Raw genomic sequence first — 20457 nt, 5'->3', positions numbered from 1 at the left:
AGTATTAGATGGATACGAAAGAATATATGTGACATAAATGTTTTACAGCCTAATAATAACAAAATGAACACCCATGAACCTACCGCCTCACTCCCAAACTAAAACATTGTCTGCCAATGATCACTCTACATTGTTAAGTTTCCCAGTGTAGAATAAAAACATGTGAGGAAGTTACAGGTGAACTGTCCAGGTTGGACTCCAGAACTCTTGGTCCTGCCCCATGTCCTTGAGGTCAATTTTTTCCTTCTTGCCTTTATCTAATATCTTGGTTTTATCTATCCCTTATGAGTAACTGTTTGAATAAGGATAGGCAGACACATGGATATCACATCTTCCCCAAATAGTTTTCAGAGAAACATTATCTTAAATCCAAGTTTACCAAAGATCCATTTTCATGAAGGAAACAATAAACATTAATAAAGCGCCTCTTTTTAAACTTTTCATTCCAGAATAAAACCTTTGCTTTACATTTTTATAATCAAAAGTCCAGGTAATTTTTCTCCACTTCTAGAAAAAAGGAAAGGCTAACTTAAAGATTTCTTCTGCTTCTATCCTATCAAGTTTTAAAAAGATTTATCTATTTTTATCAATAGATACTTTTAGATAGTTTTATCTAGATTGTTTATTACAGTTTATTAAGTCAGAGAAAATATATATTTTTTAAGGTCAAAACCAATGTCTTATTCTCTTCTGGGTAATTTTATGGTATACCTAACTAATAGAAGTCTGGCATTTAGTCAACATTTGCTAAATGAATGATTGTGGTCAGTAGAATTATTCAATAATACCTCATCTGAAGCAAATTGGCAACCTATTCTATATAAAATAAAGCTTAGCCACCCCTCAAAAAATATTTGCAAAAGTCTCTTAACACTCATATGGGGAACTTGCATTTCTCAGCCATGAGGTTTCAGTTGAGTTACCCCTCTCTATTTCAGGGCTAAACTCATTGGCTTGAAGCAATCCTGATCTAGTCACTGAACTTATTTCAGGGGTGAGCAGAAGTACTGGTCCAATTAAAGTACACTTCAAGACTTCTGCTATGAATGCCAGAGCAGATCTTCTCTTCAACACTGGTTATGATTATGAGTGGCTTGGAAATAGCGAAGCGTTTTTGTTAATTGGAGGGGCATGGCATAAGATCAGGGCCTCCAAAGGGAGTAGAGCCTGAGAATTGATCCTGGTGCAGTTTTGTTTCTGACCTGAAGATAGATCTAACACTATATGTTTTTTCTGTATGTTAGCCAGTATCCCCTCCTTTTTTGCGACTTCCAACTTTATTGCATTTCCTGTCACAACCAAAAGAATTCTAACTGATTGATTTAGTTTATTTATAGGTGATTTATTTAGTTCTTATTTCAGATACATATCTTTAGTTTATGAACAATTTGAAAAATCTCCATTTTGTGGTTTTCAGGCAAATAGTAGAGAAACCAAAATTTGAAGGGGAAAGATGGGCAGGCCCACTGTCATTAGTCAGCCATTCAGTCAGTGCATGTTTGTTAAACCTTTTAGACTAAAAGATTCATGAGGGTAATGGACTATATCATCCTTTTAATGTCTTTGTCCCCAATTCCTGTGGTAATTTCTTGCACATTGTAACTGCTCAATTAACATCTAATGAATAAATGAATAAAATAATTAAGGGCATTATAATTTAGTAGGAAAAAATCTGGATTATTGTTGCCAGAAATATTTGATAATTAAAGAAAAGCAGATTTATGTTTAAGATATTAAGCTACAGATAGGCATAAATGGGTAAGGAAAAACTTTTATTATTAGTTTTGTGATCATGAGGAATTACTTCACTTCTCTGAACCTCATCTGTAAAATAATTGTAATATCAAGCTCAAGAATTTCTGTGAGCATTTAATGAATTAATGTATATAAAGTGCCTGTAAGAGCTCAATGAATGCTAGCTGTTAATGGTCACTGTACTTCACTTTAATAAAGCCAGTTTACAAAATTGAGTCCTATGTTACTATGTTTAACAAAATTAAAAAAAAAACTATGAAAATTTGTCCTGAGAATTTAATAAAAGTTTTAATTGATGTATCTATATATTTATCTTACAAATTAATTCTGTGAAAATATAGAAAAATGATATAAAAATTATAACTAAATATTAAATCAATGTTATCATTGTTATCATTATGGACCATGGAATCAATGAGCATTCCCAATGCTGTAGGAATTAGTGTGGTGCATATTAATAATAAATATTTATTAATGTCCAAACATATAGTGCCTATCACATCATATGGGCTAAATCACATGATATGGATTAAATACCTATTTTTATGTATTTATGTCTTTTATATATTTATTTTTTTATTTATTGTAAGATAGCTAGCTAGCTAGCTAGGTCAGTATTTGTAGGAAATTGGGTTTGGGGTGATTTTTTTACTTGTCTGGTAGGTTGAATTATTTGCTTAAATTCTTTCCCCCCTCCCTGTAATCATTTGCCCTGCAACCTCTCAATTTCTACCAGCACACACACAAAAGGAGTACACTTCCTTCCCTACCCCTCGATGTTGAGCTCAATCATGCGACTTGCTTTTGACAATGGAATTTTAGAAGGTAAAACACCATGTGTTTATGCTGTCCCTCTAGCTCTTTGCCATCACCATGAGAAGAATATACCCTGGCTACCTACTGGTTCCAAAAGGAGAATGAAGAACACGTAACGCAGAACCACCCCAGCAAACCCAAAGACATGTGAGTAAAATTCCTCTGAGAGTGTTCTGGGAAGTTTTAATACATCAAAAGATAACTGATAGAATTTAATTCCCTTTTTTCCACAGGGCTTTTTAAAACATCTCTTCCAGGAAATCTTCTCAATACTTTTCCCTTTTCTCTAGGCTGAAATAGATGCCTCTCCTCATGTTTGTGTATTGTCCTCTCCATATCTTTATCACTGAACTTACCACATTATGCTATAATTCTGTTGATTTTGTTATAATATTTCACCAGACTGATTTTCTATAAAGCAGGAGATGTATCTTCAATTTTTTTTGAAAAAAGTCTGTGCCTCATATATAATAGCAGTCAAGTAAGGATTTAATAAACGAATTAGTTTATAGAAATAAATCTAATACACAAAGTGAAATTACATTCACTTTGGAATGGTACAAAATAACATCTTATGGTAGATTGACTGAGTGGTCCCGATTTTTGCCTCCTTATAATAGTAATATATATCCACACCCTTGCCATGTCTCAAGGTGGGCAGAATGTATTTCATCAGCCCTTAATTTTGGGTGTGACCATTTGACTAGCAATGCCAATGAACTGTTAGCACACATGACACAGTGAGGCCTAAAAAAATAATGCAGCAGTTGGGTTTGCCCTTTTGTGCTTCTGTTATTGTCACGTGAAGAACATGTCCCAGGTAGCCCACTAGTCCCACTGATCCAAGAAAGACATATGGAGCAGACTTGGACCTAACTTACGGCTTGGAGCCAAGTTCAGTTTAAGTCAGCCAACTTCCAGCCAGCACACAGATGTGTGAGCAAGAATAAATGATTGTTATTTTGTAGATCAGGGTTGTGGGATGGTTTGTTACAAGCCCAATTGTGGCAGTGGTTGGTACTTATTTATGAAGAGATTTTTTTCATGTGAATAGTTAATGAATAAACCTCACTGTTTATTTTATACCCACAAAGAAATTTTCTAGTGCTTACAAATTTTCAAAATCAATCAAAATGAATCTAGTATGCCTCATGACATAAAGCAAATTCTTATTGACAGAGTTATATTATATCACCGTAATAGCAGATGAGTATTTATAATTTTAATTAATTTCAAGCTATGAATCACACTATTTTTTCCTCTAGATACGTATATATGTATACATGCACAAATACACACATGTATATATATATATATATATATATATATATATATATATATATATATATTTGTATCTTTTGACCACTGTGAAAAGGATAATTAGGCTAAAGCAAAGCTCTTAATTATATATATATATATATATATATATATATATAAAATATAATTATATCTAAATAATATAAATAACATATATATATATATAATTATATACCTGTATATAATTAAGCTAATGTTTAGATATGTGGTCAACACTGCTGGTTATTTATGCCCTATTATCCATTTTCCTTCTTCTTCTTATAGAACTGATAAGGTCATCTAGACTAAAGAAGATTCCCAGTCTCCCTTCAAGCTAGGTATGTTTGTGTACTCGACAATGGCATGTAAACAGACGTAATCTCTGCCTCCTGTAAGTAATACCCTTAAAGAAAAGGGAAATCTCTTTCCTTCCCTCTTTCCCCTTTACTTTTGTATAGGTGGTAGTGAGTCATCTAGGAACCTATATGTGGACAAACCACAAGATAGAAGGAAGCTGACCCTGTGATTACTTTGTATAGCTCAACTGCCATACCAGCATGGGCCTTTAACTTGTGTGAGAATAAATTTCTGTCTTGTTTGTGCCATTGGTAATACTATATTTGACATGTGTATCATAAATATGCATATCCTGTTCATCTGAGTTATTCCAATTAGATGGCCTACATTTTTACGTATTTTTAAAAATTACAAAATATATGTGTGTTAATGTGCTTGTGCATTGAGTAAGAAATCAGAAATTTTACCCTCTGCACTCTCCTGTCTGGGAATGATCATCTTAAGCGTTTGGTGCTGTTATTGCCCTTGCCTGACTGGGCCAGTTGTCATGTCTGCATTCCTTCCTGTGTAAGGTATTAGATGTCAAACACATCTCTCCAGAGCCAGTGATCCCAAGTCCCTGGGCTTAGAGGCTGCCAAAGAGAAGAGGGGAGAGGAGGGAAGCAGAGGAGAGGAGAAGGGGAGTGAGAGGAGGGGAGAAACATAGGACAGGCTACTTACTGCCTCTTTGTGTTTTCAATAAGCCTGATGTAAGACTAACATTGGTGGCTCTTCCAGTAGGCGTAGGGGTTGGGAGGCAGGGGTGGAGATCAAAGACAGGGTGGTGTGCCTTGCAGACAATTTATTTATCTGGAATAGCAGAAGTGATTGAGGTGAGTATGGGCATCTGACAGCTTTCTCCCTGGCAGTGATTTATTACACTCAACTCTATTTCTGACAGGTATGTATCCTTCTAGCTCAATTTTAAAAGTTGCATTAAACTTGACTACAATTAAGAATGGGCAAGGTGACTAATTTTATGGGTCAATTTGGCTGGGCTGTGGTGCCCAAATATGTGGTCAAATATTGTTTTAGATGTTTCTGTGAGGGTGTTTTTAGTTGAGATTAATATTTAAATTGGTGAACTTTGAGTAAAACAGATTACCCTTCATAATGTGGATGGGCCTCATCCAGTCAGCTGAAGGCTTGAATAGAACAAAAGACAGACCTCCCCCAAGTAAGAGGGAATTCTGCTTTCGACTTGAACTGCAGCATTGACTCTTCCCTGAGTCTCCAGCCTCCTGGCCCACCCTGCAGATTTTGGACTTGTTAACCTCCATAATTAGGTAAGCCAATTTCTTAAAACAAATCTCTTCATATATTCAGGGAAAACCCTGGCCAATACAAAGGCATAACCAAAATAGTTACTAAATATGAATTATGTTCATATTAATTGTCTAGGAGAAACTTCAGTTCCACATGAAAGTAAAATGATGGTGATGATAATTGCAATATAGCTACACAAATTATATTATCATTCACCTTATTTAAAACCTCACAGTGTTATATTTTCCTTAACATATTACCAACCACCTATCTTGGCCCCTATATTTTATTTATGAATTTATCAAACAAAACTATTGTGTATAGCAAACTAGTTCAACCATAAATCAAATAATTTACCATGACAAGTAAACAGGAATGTTTACCCAGTAAGCTTTACCTTAGGTTTGGTCTGTAACTAGTGGAAAATGCTCCCTTGTACTAATGAATAGATTCAGTGAAGCTAGCCAAAGCACCTGCCAAAAATACCTTAAAAACATTCCTTTTACAGAACCCCCAAAATTAAGTGTTCAAAATGTTAATTCAGGGTACTAAGGGAACAAGCACATACCTTGTGTTAACCAGGGTGTATATGAAGTGGGAATTCAAATTACTGAGGCTTAATTGTATAAAAATATCTGGGACCTAGCAATAATTTTTGGGTAAGGTGTTTATATAAGGCACTACTCAAGTAGGTAAATATATTTCTCTCAATTTTTTTATTCAGTAAAATACCTTTCTAAATTTCCCTTTTTTGTGGAGGAAGGGATGCTTTTATAATACACCAAGGAAAACAAGGAAATTATTATTTTTGTTACTGTTTTCAAACTTGTGGGGTCAAAAATGAATATTCTCCAAGCTTCAGGTGGAAGCCCAGTCAAGCTGGGACACACCAAAAAAATATTTTCCTGGATTTGGGTTCTCCATATTGATACCTATCCTTACCTTTTGTGTCACAGGAAAGATCACTGAGATAAATGCCTTTCCCATGCTTTAGAGCCCATCCAGTCCCATTTCTTCAAAAATATTGTTTTACAAATTAATCATCAGTTCTTTTTTCATAGATTCATCTTACCACTCTTCACTATTTCCTTCTCTTCTGAAAATAAATGTATATACTTAATTTCTCCTATCTTGAAGCACTCTCCCTTAGCTCTGTGTACCTTGATCACAATCACTCCTTTATTTCACAGCCAGACTTCTTGCAAGGGTTGTTACAGGCTTGCTCTCTCCACCTCTTTACTCAGTAATTCAGAAATATTTCTAAGCCAAAGCTTAGAGCTTGAGCTTTGCACATGTTATCAAATTCTTAACTGTCTGAGGAAATATATGTAGATATCCCTATTCTCAATTTATAGATGAGGAAACTGAGATTAAAAGAGGCCAAAGGATTTACTGAAGGTAACCTATATCCAAAACATGTCCACCATGATATAGGTATTGTCATCCTTCCCTAAAATTGTTAACTGGTGTTCACTGATGGAGTGCTTACTCTGTTAATATGTTTAAGGCGCTGGTCAAGCTCTTTACCCACTTTTTCTTGTTTATTGCTTATGACACCTCTGGGAAGTGGATGCTCCCATTCATTCCTCAACCTCCATTCATCTTCCAAATTCAAATGAAATGATTTTTTTACTTAAAAAATTTTTTTTTACTTCCTATTTTATTTTTATTTTTAAATTTTTATTGAAGTATAGTTGATTTACAATGTTGTATTAGTTTCAGGTGTACAGCAAAGTGAATCAGTTATACATATACATATACAACCAATCTTTTTTAGATTCTTTTCCCATATAGACCATTACAAAGTATTGGGTAGAGTTCCCTGTGCTATACCGGAGGTCCTTATTAGTTATCTATTTTATATATAGTAGTGTGTATATGTCAATCCCAATCTCGCAATTTGTCCTTCCTCTCCCTTACCCACTGGTAACCATAAGATTGTTTTCTACATCTGTAGCTCTGTTTCTCTTTTGTAGATAAGTTCATTTGTACCCTTTTTTTAGATTCCACATATAAGCAATATCATATGATATTTATCTTTCTATGACTTACTTCACTCAGTGTGACAATCTCTAGGTCCATCCATGTTGCTGCAAATGGCATTATTTCATTCTTTTTTATGGCTAATGTTCCATTGTATATATGTACCACATCTTCTTTATCCATTCCTCTGTTGATAAATGAAATGGTTTTTAAATTGTGAAAAATCTATTGAATGCCAGATCAAGTGAACACTTCTTTTTCCTTTTTATTTATTTCTCTGTGGCATTTTAGTATTTCTCAGCACTCTTTGTAGAGGAAGATATCTTCATTAATGTTAAAGTGAAAAAAAAGAAAATGACCCTTGGCTTACACATATTTTTAATAGGAAAATTAGAAAATGTTAATAAAAAGGAGAAAAAAATCAATAGTAATTCTATTATTCAAAGATGATTACTATTACCATTTCACTGTATATACTTATAGATTTTTTTCCTGATACACACATACACATTAACATACACAAACAATTTTCTGGCCCCTCCATCATTATCAGTTTGCTTGAATCACTCTTTCTTGGTTCTCTGCCTATTTCCTCAAACACTACTTGTCAATCTCCTTTACTGATAGCCTCTTTCTCTCTGAATCCCTTAAGTGTTTCTGTTTCCCAGGGATCTAACTATGCTCTTCTCACTATCCATACTCTTACTGTAATATATTATCAGACACCTGGTTTCTACTTCTAGCTTCCTGTTGCAGTTTCATCACCATATTTTCAGCCTTCAATTACAATTTACTCTCTACTTTTCAAGGCTCCACCCTTCACCCAGTCTCCAAGTCAATGCCATTTGCTTTGACCTTTAATACAGCAGTGCTTATTTCTATATCAATTATTTACTACCTAACAAATCATCCGAAAATTTGGTGGGTTAAAACATCAAACACTTTTGTGGATCAGCAATTGAGCTAGGCTCAGCTGTGATTCTTATGCGTCTGTAGTCATCTGAATGCTCAACTGGGTATAGATGATCTAAGATAGTATATTAGCTTTCTATTGCTACCATAATAAATTGCTACAGACTTAGAGGCTTAAAACACACAAATTTATTATCGCACAATTCCATAGGTCAGAAGTCTAAATTTACTCAGCTGGTTTCTCTGCTCTGGATTTCACAAGGAACAAAATCAATGTGTTGGGTAGCTGAGTTCTTATGAGAAGGCTCTAGGGAGAATCCACCAACAAGCTCATTCAGGCTGTTGGCAGAGTCTAATTCCTTATGGTTGCAGGGCAGAGGTTCTCATATCCTGTCAGCTGGGGGTTGACATTAACTATTAGGTAGAGGAACTTTTTCTTCTACATATCAGAACCAGCATCAGTGCTTTGAATCCTTCTCATGCTTGGAATCTCTTGGATGTCCCCTTCTGTCAGTCTCTCTGACTCATTTTTCTGCCTTTAAATGAAACTTCAACTAGTCATATAAAAGGAAGCATGTTAACTCTGGAACGCAAAATACAATTGAATTTTGTATTCACAGGGACACAATTGAAACTTGTAGTTTTCCAGTTGATATTCCCATTCCATTTTTTCATAAGAAGGGAAGTATATTAAGATGTTCTGCTACATTTTCTTTCATTTATTCTGTCAAATTCTTTTGGTTTCAAGGTACAGAAACCAACTTAAACTAGGTCAAGTAAAAATTTGTTTATTATAAAGCCACAGATGTCTCAGGATTCCAAAGAATGAAAATAATTAACGTTGGGCTTCATGGAATTTGGATTTGGGATGTCAGGAACTGAGACCACTCTGTTATTTTCAGAAGCCCTATGAACTCTAAAATCTGGTTTCTACCTTTCTATCTGCTGCTGTGCTACTCGGTTTCTCTTTATCTCTTACCACCTTCTTACTCTTATTGTTCAATGCCCATTAGAACCACCAGCAACAACTCTAAATTATGACTGCTCAGCATCTATTGTTATTAGTAATTGATTATGATCTCTCTGTCTCAGTTCATTTCTTGAAATATTTAGCGTTGGGCTGCCAGTGTGCCTTGACTGGCTTTGGGATAGATGATTATCCATGGTTGGACGTGAGGAGGTGAGTGAAAAGGTCGTAAGGTCTGCCTTTCAAGGGTCTATGGTTACAGTAGATTCTAGAAAATGAGTGTCTAGGAAAGTAAGTGACAGATATGTCTACTCTACTTGTCAAAAATTTGGAAAGTTAAGAGTTTTAAGGAATATTTAAATAATATATCATTACTATTCTTAAATATTCATGAAGAATATTACACTATATTTCTCTCCAGTCTCTGTATATGCATGTATATAGTTGTGAGCTTATGTATGTGTGTAGACTTTTTATTTTGTTTTTTTGTTTTGTTATTCTGGATATAGCATAAAGATTTCCTTACATCATTAAAAACATTAAAAGATAAATTATAAATGGCTGCATTTTATTAAATTATTTGTGTATGTGATTCACTTAGCTATTCCTCTGATATTGCAAATGTAGTATGTTTCCAACATTATAAATATTTTGATGAAATTCTTTGTTCATAATTTTTTTTCTGCATTTTAGATTTTAATCTTTTTTTTCTTTTCCTTTTTTTGGTAGATTTTTGGTATATAGTAAGGAAGCTGGGTATGAAAACTTTTAATGCTTTTGAATTTTGCCAAGTTATTGTCAAGTTTCTGAAAGGATTATATCATTTTACCACACTGCTTCTGTTAATCCTTTGTACTCATGATCTAGTGATGCACTAAAGAAATATAATAGTCCTGAGAATAAGAGTCTTGTTAAAATTTAATTCCAACTGCAAGGAGAGAGATCTAGGTTTGTACTTTATCCAACTAAAAAACATACGTTCTATGAAATAGTGTCAGAGTCATGAAAAGTACTAGCCATCTTTTTTTGTGTGAAATATCTGTTATAATTACATTTGTTTGCATCAGTTATCTTCACATCATTACCTCAACATAGCCTGAGCATAATGTGATGAATTGTTTCAGGTTGGTCACTCTATAGATAATGTTCTTGTGCTTTTTATAGCAGAAAACTATTTATGACCTTTCTCAATCTTTATACTAATATTAAATTGTATTATCTAGCCTAAAATAATGACCTCATCAGTGATTGGCATCATATTCTCTGTGTCCTCATACTGGATGGCCACTCTGATGTCTCATAATCTTAAACGCTATGACTGATGATCTTTCCTGAAGGAAACTCCTTAGAGAATAAAGTGACAGCATAAAGATTGAGGGCTTGCCTCTGAAGTCAGACAGACATGGTTTCATACCACATATCTGTTTCTGTTACATATTAGCCTGGATGACCTAAGGTAAATTACGCAACTTGTCTAATTCTTTTTCCTCATCTGTAAAATAGGAATAATGCTAGAACTCATCTCATGTCGTTGTTGCAAGGAGTAAATGAATTAATGCCTGTCTGTTACTTGGCGCATAGTAAGCACTCAAAATGTTAGTTAATATTATCAATTTAATAAGCTAATAAATGTTAGCTATTAACTATTTCTATCCTATTTTCTCTTTATTAGTTTCACTTTATGTAAACCTTGATTCTCTGAAGTAAACAAAAAAATCCAGTTCCTACTTCAGCTTTATTTTCTCCATATTTACTTTCAAATCTTTTTGGATTATTAGTTTTAATGATAAAATTTCCCCTACGTAAATCCATAATGTAAATTGGAAGTCCATCCAATATTATTAAAATGGATTTTTTAAAAGATCACATCATTAGTTATAATAAAATCTTAAACTTAATAAAATTGAGTCACCCCACCCATATTGCTTATTCAGCAGCACATTTGTGTCCACATGTGATGACAAGTGGCCAAAAGTTGCAATCTTCTAGTTATAAGATAAATAAGTACTAGGGATGTAATGTACAATATGATTAATATAATTAACACAGCTGTATATTATATATAAAACTTGTTAAGAGAGTAAATCCTGAGTTCTTATCACAAGGAAAAATTTTTTTCTTTTATTTTATATCTATATGAGATGATGGATATTAACTAAACGTCATGGGAATCATCTCATGATGTATGTAAGTCAAATCATCATGCTGTACACCTTAAACTTACATAGTGCTGAATGTAAATTATATCTCAGTAAAACTGGAAGAAAATCATTTTAAAAAATACACATGATGGTATAGTACAGAATTGAGTAAAAACAAAGCCACCACGTACATTTTTACTGAGTTAAAATCAACTAATTGTCGAAGAAGAGAAAAAATATCAACTAATTGTCTTTATGATGAATGATGACAAAGAGAAAAGCCTCCCTTGACATTTGGGAGTTGGCCTGATACTATCAACCAGGCTTTAGTGTTCCTATTAACTACCCTGACATTCCTAGCTAAATGATGGTGTTCTCTTTTTGCACACAGAATAATTTCATAGAATGCCAACATCAGAGAAGGCCACTCTATGACCATGATAGAGCAAGACATAAACAAGCCCACTTAATAATCATGTCTGAATACAAACAAAACATCAATAATTGTGGAGGCCACAGATAGCAAACACTTCCCTCTTCTAGCTAATATGAGTGACTGTTTCTTCTTTACCAATTATAGCTTTAGCCTCACTCTAGTGTACCTTTCTTATAAATAAGATTTATTGAGATACCCAATTGTAAAATTGTCCCATTTTCTGACAGAACCAAATTCAGGGCATCACCCCTTGTACCCTCCCCCAACTCATCCAACCATAGCCCAGCTCTTATAAGTGTTTTCTAACATCCCCTTACTGAAAACTTCCACAGTTCTCCATAGTATACATTCTCTCTCATAGCACCAAGCAGTAAACCTAACTTGTTCAACTATAGGTATGTTCCTTGTGGTCTTTGTCTAGAGGGTATGACAGAACATAAAAGTTGACAACGTACCCAGATTTTCTTTACTTTTACCCAACATTAATTGTTATCCATTTTGTTGAATAGTAAGGCCACTTTTAAAGTGTCATAGTTGGTTCTTTAACATTAAAGTTTGAAAAATTTTGTACAGTTTTTATAGCTTCAAAAAATTCAGTTCAGGGGCTTCCCTGGTGGCGCAGTGGTTGAGAATCTGCCTGCTAATGCAGGGGACACGGGTTCGAGCCCTGGTCTGGGAAGATCCCACATGCCGCGGAGCAACTAGGCCCGTGAGCCACAATTACTGAACCTGTGCATCTGGAGCCTGAGCTCCGCAACAAGAGAGGCCGCGATAGTGAGAGGCCCGCGCACCGCGATGAAGAGTGGCCCCCACTTGCTGCAACTAGAGAAGGCCCTCGCACAGAAACAAAGACCCAACACAGCCATAAATAAATAAATAAATAAATTAAAAAAACCAAAAATTCAGTTCTGCCGATTGGTGGTTGCCAGAGGCAAGGGGTGAGTGTGGGAGAAATGGGTGAAGGTGGTCAAAAGGTACAAACTTCCAGCTATAAAATGTAAGTCTTGGGGATATAATGTAGAGCGTGGTCACTACAGATAAAAATACTATATTGTATATTTGAAAGTTGCTAAGAGAGTAGATCTTAAAAGTTCTCATCACACACACAAAAAAAACTTTGTAAGGTGATAGATGTTAAATTAGTCTTATTGTGGTGACCATTTTGCAACATACACGTATATCGCATCATTATCTTGTACACCTGAAAATGTTATATATCACATGTCTCAATACAAATTTTTTTTTTAAAATTCCATTCTGTTTCTTCATTTAGTGATTGCCATGCATGTTCTCTTATATTTAATGATATCCCTCAAATGCTGTGCTTACCAAACAAATACTCTTGGATAGCATTCAGTTTCTTTAAAGTAAGTTCATTTAAGAGCTAATTAGAGCCACATTCTGAATTAGAATACACCATTTAGTAGCATGCTGAGGCAATGGTTGTGATTGCAGAGTACAATGTGAAAACTTTATAATTCTGTATTTTTAGTAGAATAAGATAAGTTATAGTTAGTTACACTAATTTTTATATTGAACTACTGCCTAGAAGAATTGTTTAATCACTAGTTCCAAGGACAATAATATTTAACAAGATGAACATTTAAGTAAATGGAGATTTTTTAATACTCTGCTATCAATTGCAAATTCAATTTAATAGGGAAAAGTTTCTCATGAATTCTTTTTTCACTATCTCATCTAACCCAATTAAACTAGTTTGGGCATTTTTTCCCCCTAATTCTTATAAAATGTCAGGGAGTGGAAAAAGAAATACTATTTCTATTTGTACTCCTTACAAATGCAATGTTTTATCTATCAAAGATTATGTTTAACTCCTACTTTGTCATAAAATATATATGTTATAGCAATATGAGATAATCTTTTTTTTATATTTATAGTAATTAACCATCTAGATGGACAATAATATGTTCAATGGAATTGCAGAAATTTCAAACAAAGCTAAATTTGTATTTAGGTCAACTAGATCTTTTAAATTAGCCACTGTAGATCAGCAGTACTAGACCCTATTCAGGGGAAGCATAAGCAAATAGGATAAATACTCTTTTCTTTAAGATTCTTTTAGTATGACTTAGTTATTCTGAGTTAAAGGACAAGAATTTGTATGTGGGAAAAGAATTGAAAATAATAATAATAGACATTTATTGAGGACTTACCATGAATCTCTGATATGTAAAATACTCAGAAGAGTATTAGTCCAGAGATAAAATCACTAAAAAAAATTGTACTTAAAAATGTAATTAGAGGGGCTTCCCTGGTGGCGCAGTGGTTGAGAGTCTGCCTGCCGATGCAGGGGACACGGGTTCGAGCCCTGGTCTGGGAAGATCCCACATGCCGCGGAGCAACTGGGCCCGTGCGCCACAACTGCTGAGCCTGCGCGTCTGGAGCCTGTGCTCCGCAACGAGAGGCCGCGATGGTGAGAGGCCCGCGCACCGCGATGAGGAGTGGCCCCCGCTCGCCACAAATGGAGAGAGCCCTCGCACAGAAACGAAGACCCAACACAGCCGGAAATAAATAAATAAATTTAAAAAAAAAAAATGTAATTAGAGACCATATTCCTGGAGAATATTTTTCCCCTTTAGTTTATTAAGAACAGAGATGACTTAGTTTGTTAAGGAAGATTGTTAAAGATTTCAATTTGAGATTCAAGTCTTAATCAGAATGTTCTTTTTGTTCTTTAATCTCTAGCCTCTATTATCTGTAAGTTGTTTAGCTACTTAAAAAAATTGTATTGACTTTTGGTTCTTTCTCTGTGGTTTATTAAGAAAATAAATAGTATTAAAGTAGAACTTTAAAAATTGGAGCAAAAAAATTAAAGGTACAGATTTTAAAAGGATAAATGTCAAGATCTTAATGGTCTCTCCCCCAAAAAGTTTAGTTAATTCCTTTTACACTGGAGATACAAGGGTCCAGTTGAGATCTAATTCTGAACTTTGCCCAAGTCTTTTCAGCAGCTTTTACAGAAAAGAGCAAAGGGTTGATGATGAAATGATCACAGTTTTTGAAATTTGTAAAATATTCCTGAATCTCTGCTTTGAGTCTAACTTGCCATACGGATCTGGACAGAACTGGGCGCATTCTTGTAGTACATTATAGTTCTTCAAAATGTAGGATAATTAACTTTGGTGCAGGATGTAGGTTGGTTTTTGCAGACTAGTTATTAGACTATTTCTGTTGGTAAGCCTGTGCCTGGAGGATTGCTATCTCTATTCTAAACTATGAAGTTTAGGGGAAGTTAAAAATGTTCCTGTTGGGTAAGCAAAGAAAGGAAGGATGAGAAAGCTATGGATAGTGAAGTTAGTGACAGTGAGAGTGTGACAGATGTTTATGTAATCAGATGAGCAATATAGTAAATTAAGTTATCACATTTCATCCAATTGAAGATGTATTTTTTTTTCAAATACTAGCATGTCTGAAATTAGAACACATCTTACAATGGCTGTCAATTAAGTGTCAGTAGTGGTATACCAGTTAATGCCTGCACATATGCAAACTAAGCATAACTATTTGTATTTTATTCACCTAACTGAGTTATGTGTGTTTTTGGAAATATATCTATTGTTACTACACTTTAAACTATGCAACTAAAGCAGGAGAGATTACCAAGTCTGTTGAAATAGATAAAACAAATTGTAAAGAGAGGCTAGAATGACCAAATTCATGCATCACACAAGATATTGTTAAAGTATTGAAACATCAATTTGTTTAAAAACTTCCTGTTGTTTTTTAACAGAAGCTGCTTAACTTCCAGCAAAATGTAATTCTACTGAGAAAAAATTAAAACTATGAGCTTTCAAATAGAAAAGCACCAGCACCACAACTTTCAGAATGGATATCAGACACTTGAAAGACAAATCTTGGAGACAACAAAATAGGAGTCTTTTAAGAAATGCTGCATCACCAACAAAATTTAATGAAACAGAGATTAATATTGTGTTGAAAGTCATGGAAAACAATGACTCCAAATTAAAAACAAAATATAGTACAGTTAGATTTTATGAAGAAGTTTTTAGGAATAAACAAGCCAATTTCCTTAACTAACATTTTCCTCATGTGATATATGTTAAAAATCTATACCTAAATAGATATGTTTTCAATAAAAATTAGAAGTGAAAGAGCATTTATCTACATATAATTAGTGTTAGTGCAAGTTCATGTGCCCGAAGCACAGTGAGGCCAAACAAACTGAAACGTCAGGAGTTTGGAGTAGAGAAAGGTTTATTGCAGGGCCATGCAAGGAGACGGGTGGCTCATATCCTAAAAAGCCCTGAGCTGCCCAAAGGGTTTTGGCAAAGCATTTTTAAAAGCCAGGTTGCGGGCGTGGGGTGGGGGTGGGGGTGTCGCAGGGTACATGATCTGCTCGTGCACGTTCTGTCTGGCTGATGGTGAGGGGACAGGGTGGTGTCACAAGGTTAACATTATCAGTCCTTAGGCTCCAGGAGGCTCATGGTCATCAAGTAGTTAACATCTTCCATTTGGTCAGGGGTTTTCACATCTGTAAAACAATTCAGGAAATGTGCATCAAATACTGTTATCTAGATACTTCAGAGAGGAGCTAAAGCAGAGGATATGGGGGAAGGCCTCATAAGGTCCTGCTTGGTTACATTAGGAGCATTTGCTAATATTGTATCATAAAAGATAGTGGGACATCTTCTAATATCATAATTTATTATAACTTCCTGATCTAATAGTATAGTATTTTAAAGCACTTTTTAAAAAAGTCTTAAGCCCAGGTTTAAGGATATGTAATATTTAAATGTTAAAATGCCCATGTATTGGTTGATCCCTTTTGCCCATCTGGTATTACAGAAGTACTAGGCTATCCCTTGTTGAATCTTCCTCACCTGTTTGTCTAATAACAGAGGAAAAGGAAGAGTGACTACATTATCATAACCATGGCTTACAATGATTGAATACCTCCAGTTATTGAGCTGAGTGTTCTTTGTGGGCTACCTCATATAATCCTGACAAAGATCTGAATAAGACATAATTCTATACGCCATTCTAGTATGCAAATGAGGAAACTGAAGCTGAGAGAAATTACGCTCAATGTCACATACTGAGTACGCAGTGGAGTCTGTATTTAAATTCAGGCAGTCTGGCTCCAGAGTCTGTGCTCTTCATCTCTGTTCTATGCAGGGAGATTATATTGCATAGTGATTAAAGCATAGACACAGAAGACTGATTGGTTGGGTTAAAATTCCACTCTGTCACTAACCAGTTGTGTGACTTTAGAAAAATGACTTGACCACTCTGTCTCAATTGTCTCTTCTGCAAAATGGTTATGAAAATAGTAATAATAGTATCTTCCTCAATAAGATGTTTTAAGGATAAATAAGTTAATATATATAAAGCATTTAGAACAATGTCTGGTATATGACTTGCATTATCTAAATGTTAGCTAATATTATACGATCTACTTTATATTATGATTGGCCAGAAGGGGGATTATCTGCCCTGAAAGAAACAACCTGATGATCTCAGAAAAATCTGTCAGGCATTTTTTTATATTTATCTGCTGTCCACATTCATTGTCAGCAGAATACCAAGTGAGATGGCTCTTTTCCAATTGTTCTATTTAATTGAAAAATTAGGATTAAATGTCAGCATTTTCTTTAATGAGTTTTCCTATAGCCACATTAACCCTACTCTTTAAATTGGTGCTCAGTGGACCTTTGTATTTTCTCATTGATGTTAGCAAATACAAATTTAAAGTCATTGTTTTATTCCCCTCTTTTGGAACTAGATATGAGTACTCTAAAGTTTGCTTCATATTGTTAAATGCTTTTTTTTCCTAAATGTGAGAATGCCAAGAAAGTTTAAAAGGACACCTGAAAAATCAAAAGAACAGGTCATATAGGTATAGAGATTATTATTGAAATGTACTTAATGTTGTGTTCTTTTTCCAAGAATTGTGTTGTCATAAATCCTTCTTGATAGAACCAAGTATTTGTTTTGGCCCTGAAAGTTACCCATGCTTTAAGAGTACTAGGGAATCATATTATAACATAGAGGGTAGATTACATAGTGACACAGATCTGGATTTTAATCCTTGTTCTGTTAATTACTGTGTATGACTTTGTATGACTTTGAGGAAATTGCTTAACTTTTATGAGTCTCTGTTTCTTAGTAAGCATTGAATAAATATCTATTTTATAGGCCAGTTGTGAGGATTAAAAGAGTAAATTAATATAAAATATCTAATACAGAGACTCAAAAACAATTGTTTACTGTTCTCCCGTTCCCTTACACCCATCCTCTGCCCCAGGCTTTTTCAAAAAGTAGGGTCACTGCTAGGATGTATGGGACACCAAGAAAATATTTCTACTGTGTCTCACTGTAGAAATAAGTAAATTGACTTTAAAAACTACAAAATTCATGGGCCCATAGGACACATAGTGATATATTAATGAAGATTTAGAATAGCAGCTAGAGAAGAGGCACATACATATTTATTTATTGCCAATCAGTGCAAATAAAGATTCTTCAAAGTATTCAGACACTATCCCCTCCTGTTTAAGTTTAGGAACCATTTCTTTTCGTTCTTTATTGTCAAAGGTGTGATTCCTGTCTAATGTCATAGCTCCCACCACAAGAATAAGAGAGCAATGCTTATTTTTCACAAGGCCATGGCTCTTTAAAACATATTTTTGTTGGAACAATACTGGTCTTTTTGCCTCTGCATTTCCAATACTATTTATTTAATGCTGGTGTTAAAAACAAACAAGCAAAAAAACCCCCCAAAATTCAACTGAGTAAAGATCTAATTGGCTTTATTCAACAATTCAAGTATCAAGCAGCATCCCATCTAGAAAATAGAGAGGAGCTCTGAAGAGCTGTACAAAATGAAAGTCTTTATAGGCATAAGGGGCGGGAAAAGGAAGCTCTAGCAAGGAGTGGATTGTTTCAGGCAAGGTCACCAGCAGTATGTGCAGTTAGGTCCCCATTTCATTTCTAATCCTTTTTATTTGGGCCTTCCCTCTTTTCACTTGATCAATTTTATACATTTTATTGACTATTAATTTTTTTGAAAAATGATTTTTTCTGTATTTGTCCTCTATTTTGTTGTTCTATAGTTTTTGTTTTTATCTTTATTACTTCTTTCCTTCTGCTTTTGTATCTAATTTGCTGTTTCATTTTTCTAAATTATTATGATTATTGATTTCTCGTGTTTTTACTATATGCATTTAAGGCTGTAACTATTCTTCTATATATGACTTTGACTATAGCATCCAAGTTTTAATATAGTAATTTTAATCAGTTCAAAAATATTTTCTGATTATAATTAGTATTTCTACCTTGGCCCATGAAGCAATGTGAAGTTCTTCTTGATTTGCAAACGTATAATGATTTTTTAGTTATTTGTGGGTTATTTATTTATTCAGCTTATTTCACTGTGATCAAATAGTGTGGTATGTATGTTATTAATATTTCAAAACTTTTAAGACTAGCTTTAAGGCTCAGTATATGGTTGTATTTCATCAATGTGTGATAAAATCTCACTATGATGATAAATTTGATATTTTATGTAGTTCTGTTAAAAGTACTTTTATATATATTTGGACCTATAAAAGTTTAGAAGTGTTGTGTAATCTTGATAAATTGAAACATCGTTTATTGACCTTCTTTAGTTCTAGGGAGATATCTATATCTGTATCTACATTCTTAAATGCAATTTTTTGTTTATAATTACTATAGTTATGTGAACATTACTTTGTTTAGCATTTGTTTGATTTTTTCCAAATTGGTTTTCAACCTTTCAGCATCTCCTGCTGATTTTCATCACATTTAGTATAATTAACAAACTAAATATTTTGGCTCTGTGCTTTACCATTTTTCCTTTAATGGGCAAAAGAAAATGAATGGTATCTCTAAAGGGAAAAGTTGGATTTCTGTGATAATTAAATGTATTTCAATTATTTTAATTTTAGTATTTTTAAATTATTTTAATTTTATTTTGTTTATTTTAATTTTTAGTATTTTATTTAATTTTAGTATTTTCAAAACTATTACATAATAGATATATATGAAGTATGTATGTGAAGATACATGAAATAGATATATGTGAAGATATATTATTAGTAAATTAGTCATTCATAATTCAAAGTATGCAAATTTAACTTAGATAAAAAATAAAAGGTTATGCAAGGCCCTGTTGTACCTACCCCACCAAAGACTATCCGATGAAATTATTGTATCCAATGAAATCATTGAAGGAATTTCTGTAGTATTAAACACATAACAGTTTGTGAGAACAATTCAATATCAAAAAATTTTAACTGCACTAGATGTTGTAAGATTTTTAGTAATCTACCATCTTAGAAATGACTTATAAAAACACTACACACAGCATATGCAATTTTTTTTCTGGGCCTGGATAAAGAATTTGAGGATTTCCATCCCGTGATTCATAATCCATACCACATGAAATAGAAGAAAAACTGAGGTTTGAGACCATTATCACAGTGATAGGAAAGATATGCTTAATTTGTCTATAGTCCATATAACTGCTTTCCCACATTCATTCCTGA

At 33.9% G+C, this 20457-nt stretch overlaps 1 long non-coding RNA gene across 4 annotated transcripts in view; it reads left to right on the top strand.

Moving 5' to 3' along the window:
• The window catches only part of LOC132368343 (uncharacterized), a 260900-nt gene that overhangs the window by 10544 nt on the left and 229899 nt on the right, over nucleotides 1–20457 (top strand). For all 4 annotated transcript variants that reach the window (XR_009504081.1, XR_009504082.1, XR_009504080.1 and 1 more), the window contains exons 2-3: nucleotides 2614–2718; nucleotides 4153–4205. This is a non-coding gene — a long non-coding RNA (uncharacterized LOC132368343). The remainder of the gene's footprint in view (nucleotides 1–2613; nucleotides 2719–4152; nucleotides 4206–20457) is intronic.

The sequence above is a fragment of the Balaenoptera ricei genome, chromosome 1, assembly GCF_028023285.1.
Source record: "Balaenoptera ricei isolate mBalRic1 chromosome 1, mBalRic1.hap2, whole genome shotgun sequence".
NCBI lineage: Eukaryota > Metazoa > Chordata > Mammalia > Artiodactyla > Balaenopteridae > Balaenoptera > Balaenoptera ricei.
The sequence above is the reverse complement of the archived record's forward strand: the minus strand, read 5'-3'. Positions and strand labels throughout refer to the sequence as shown.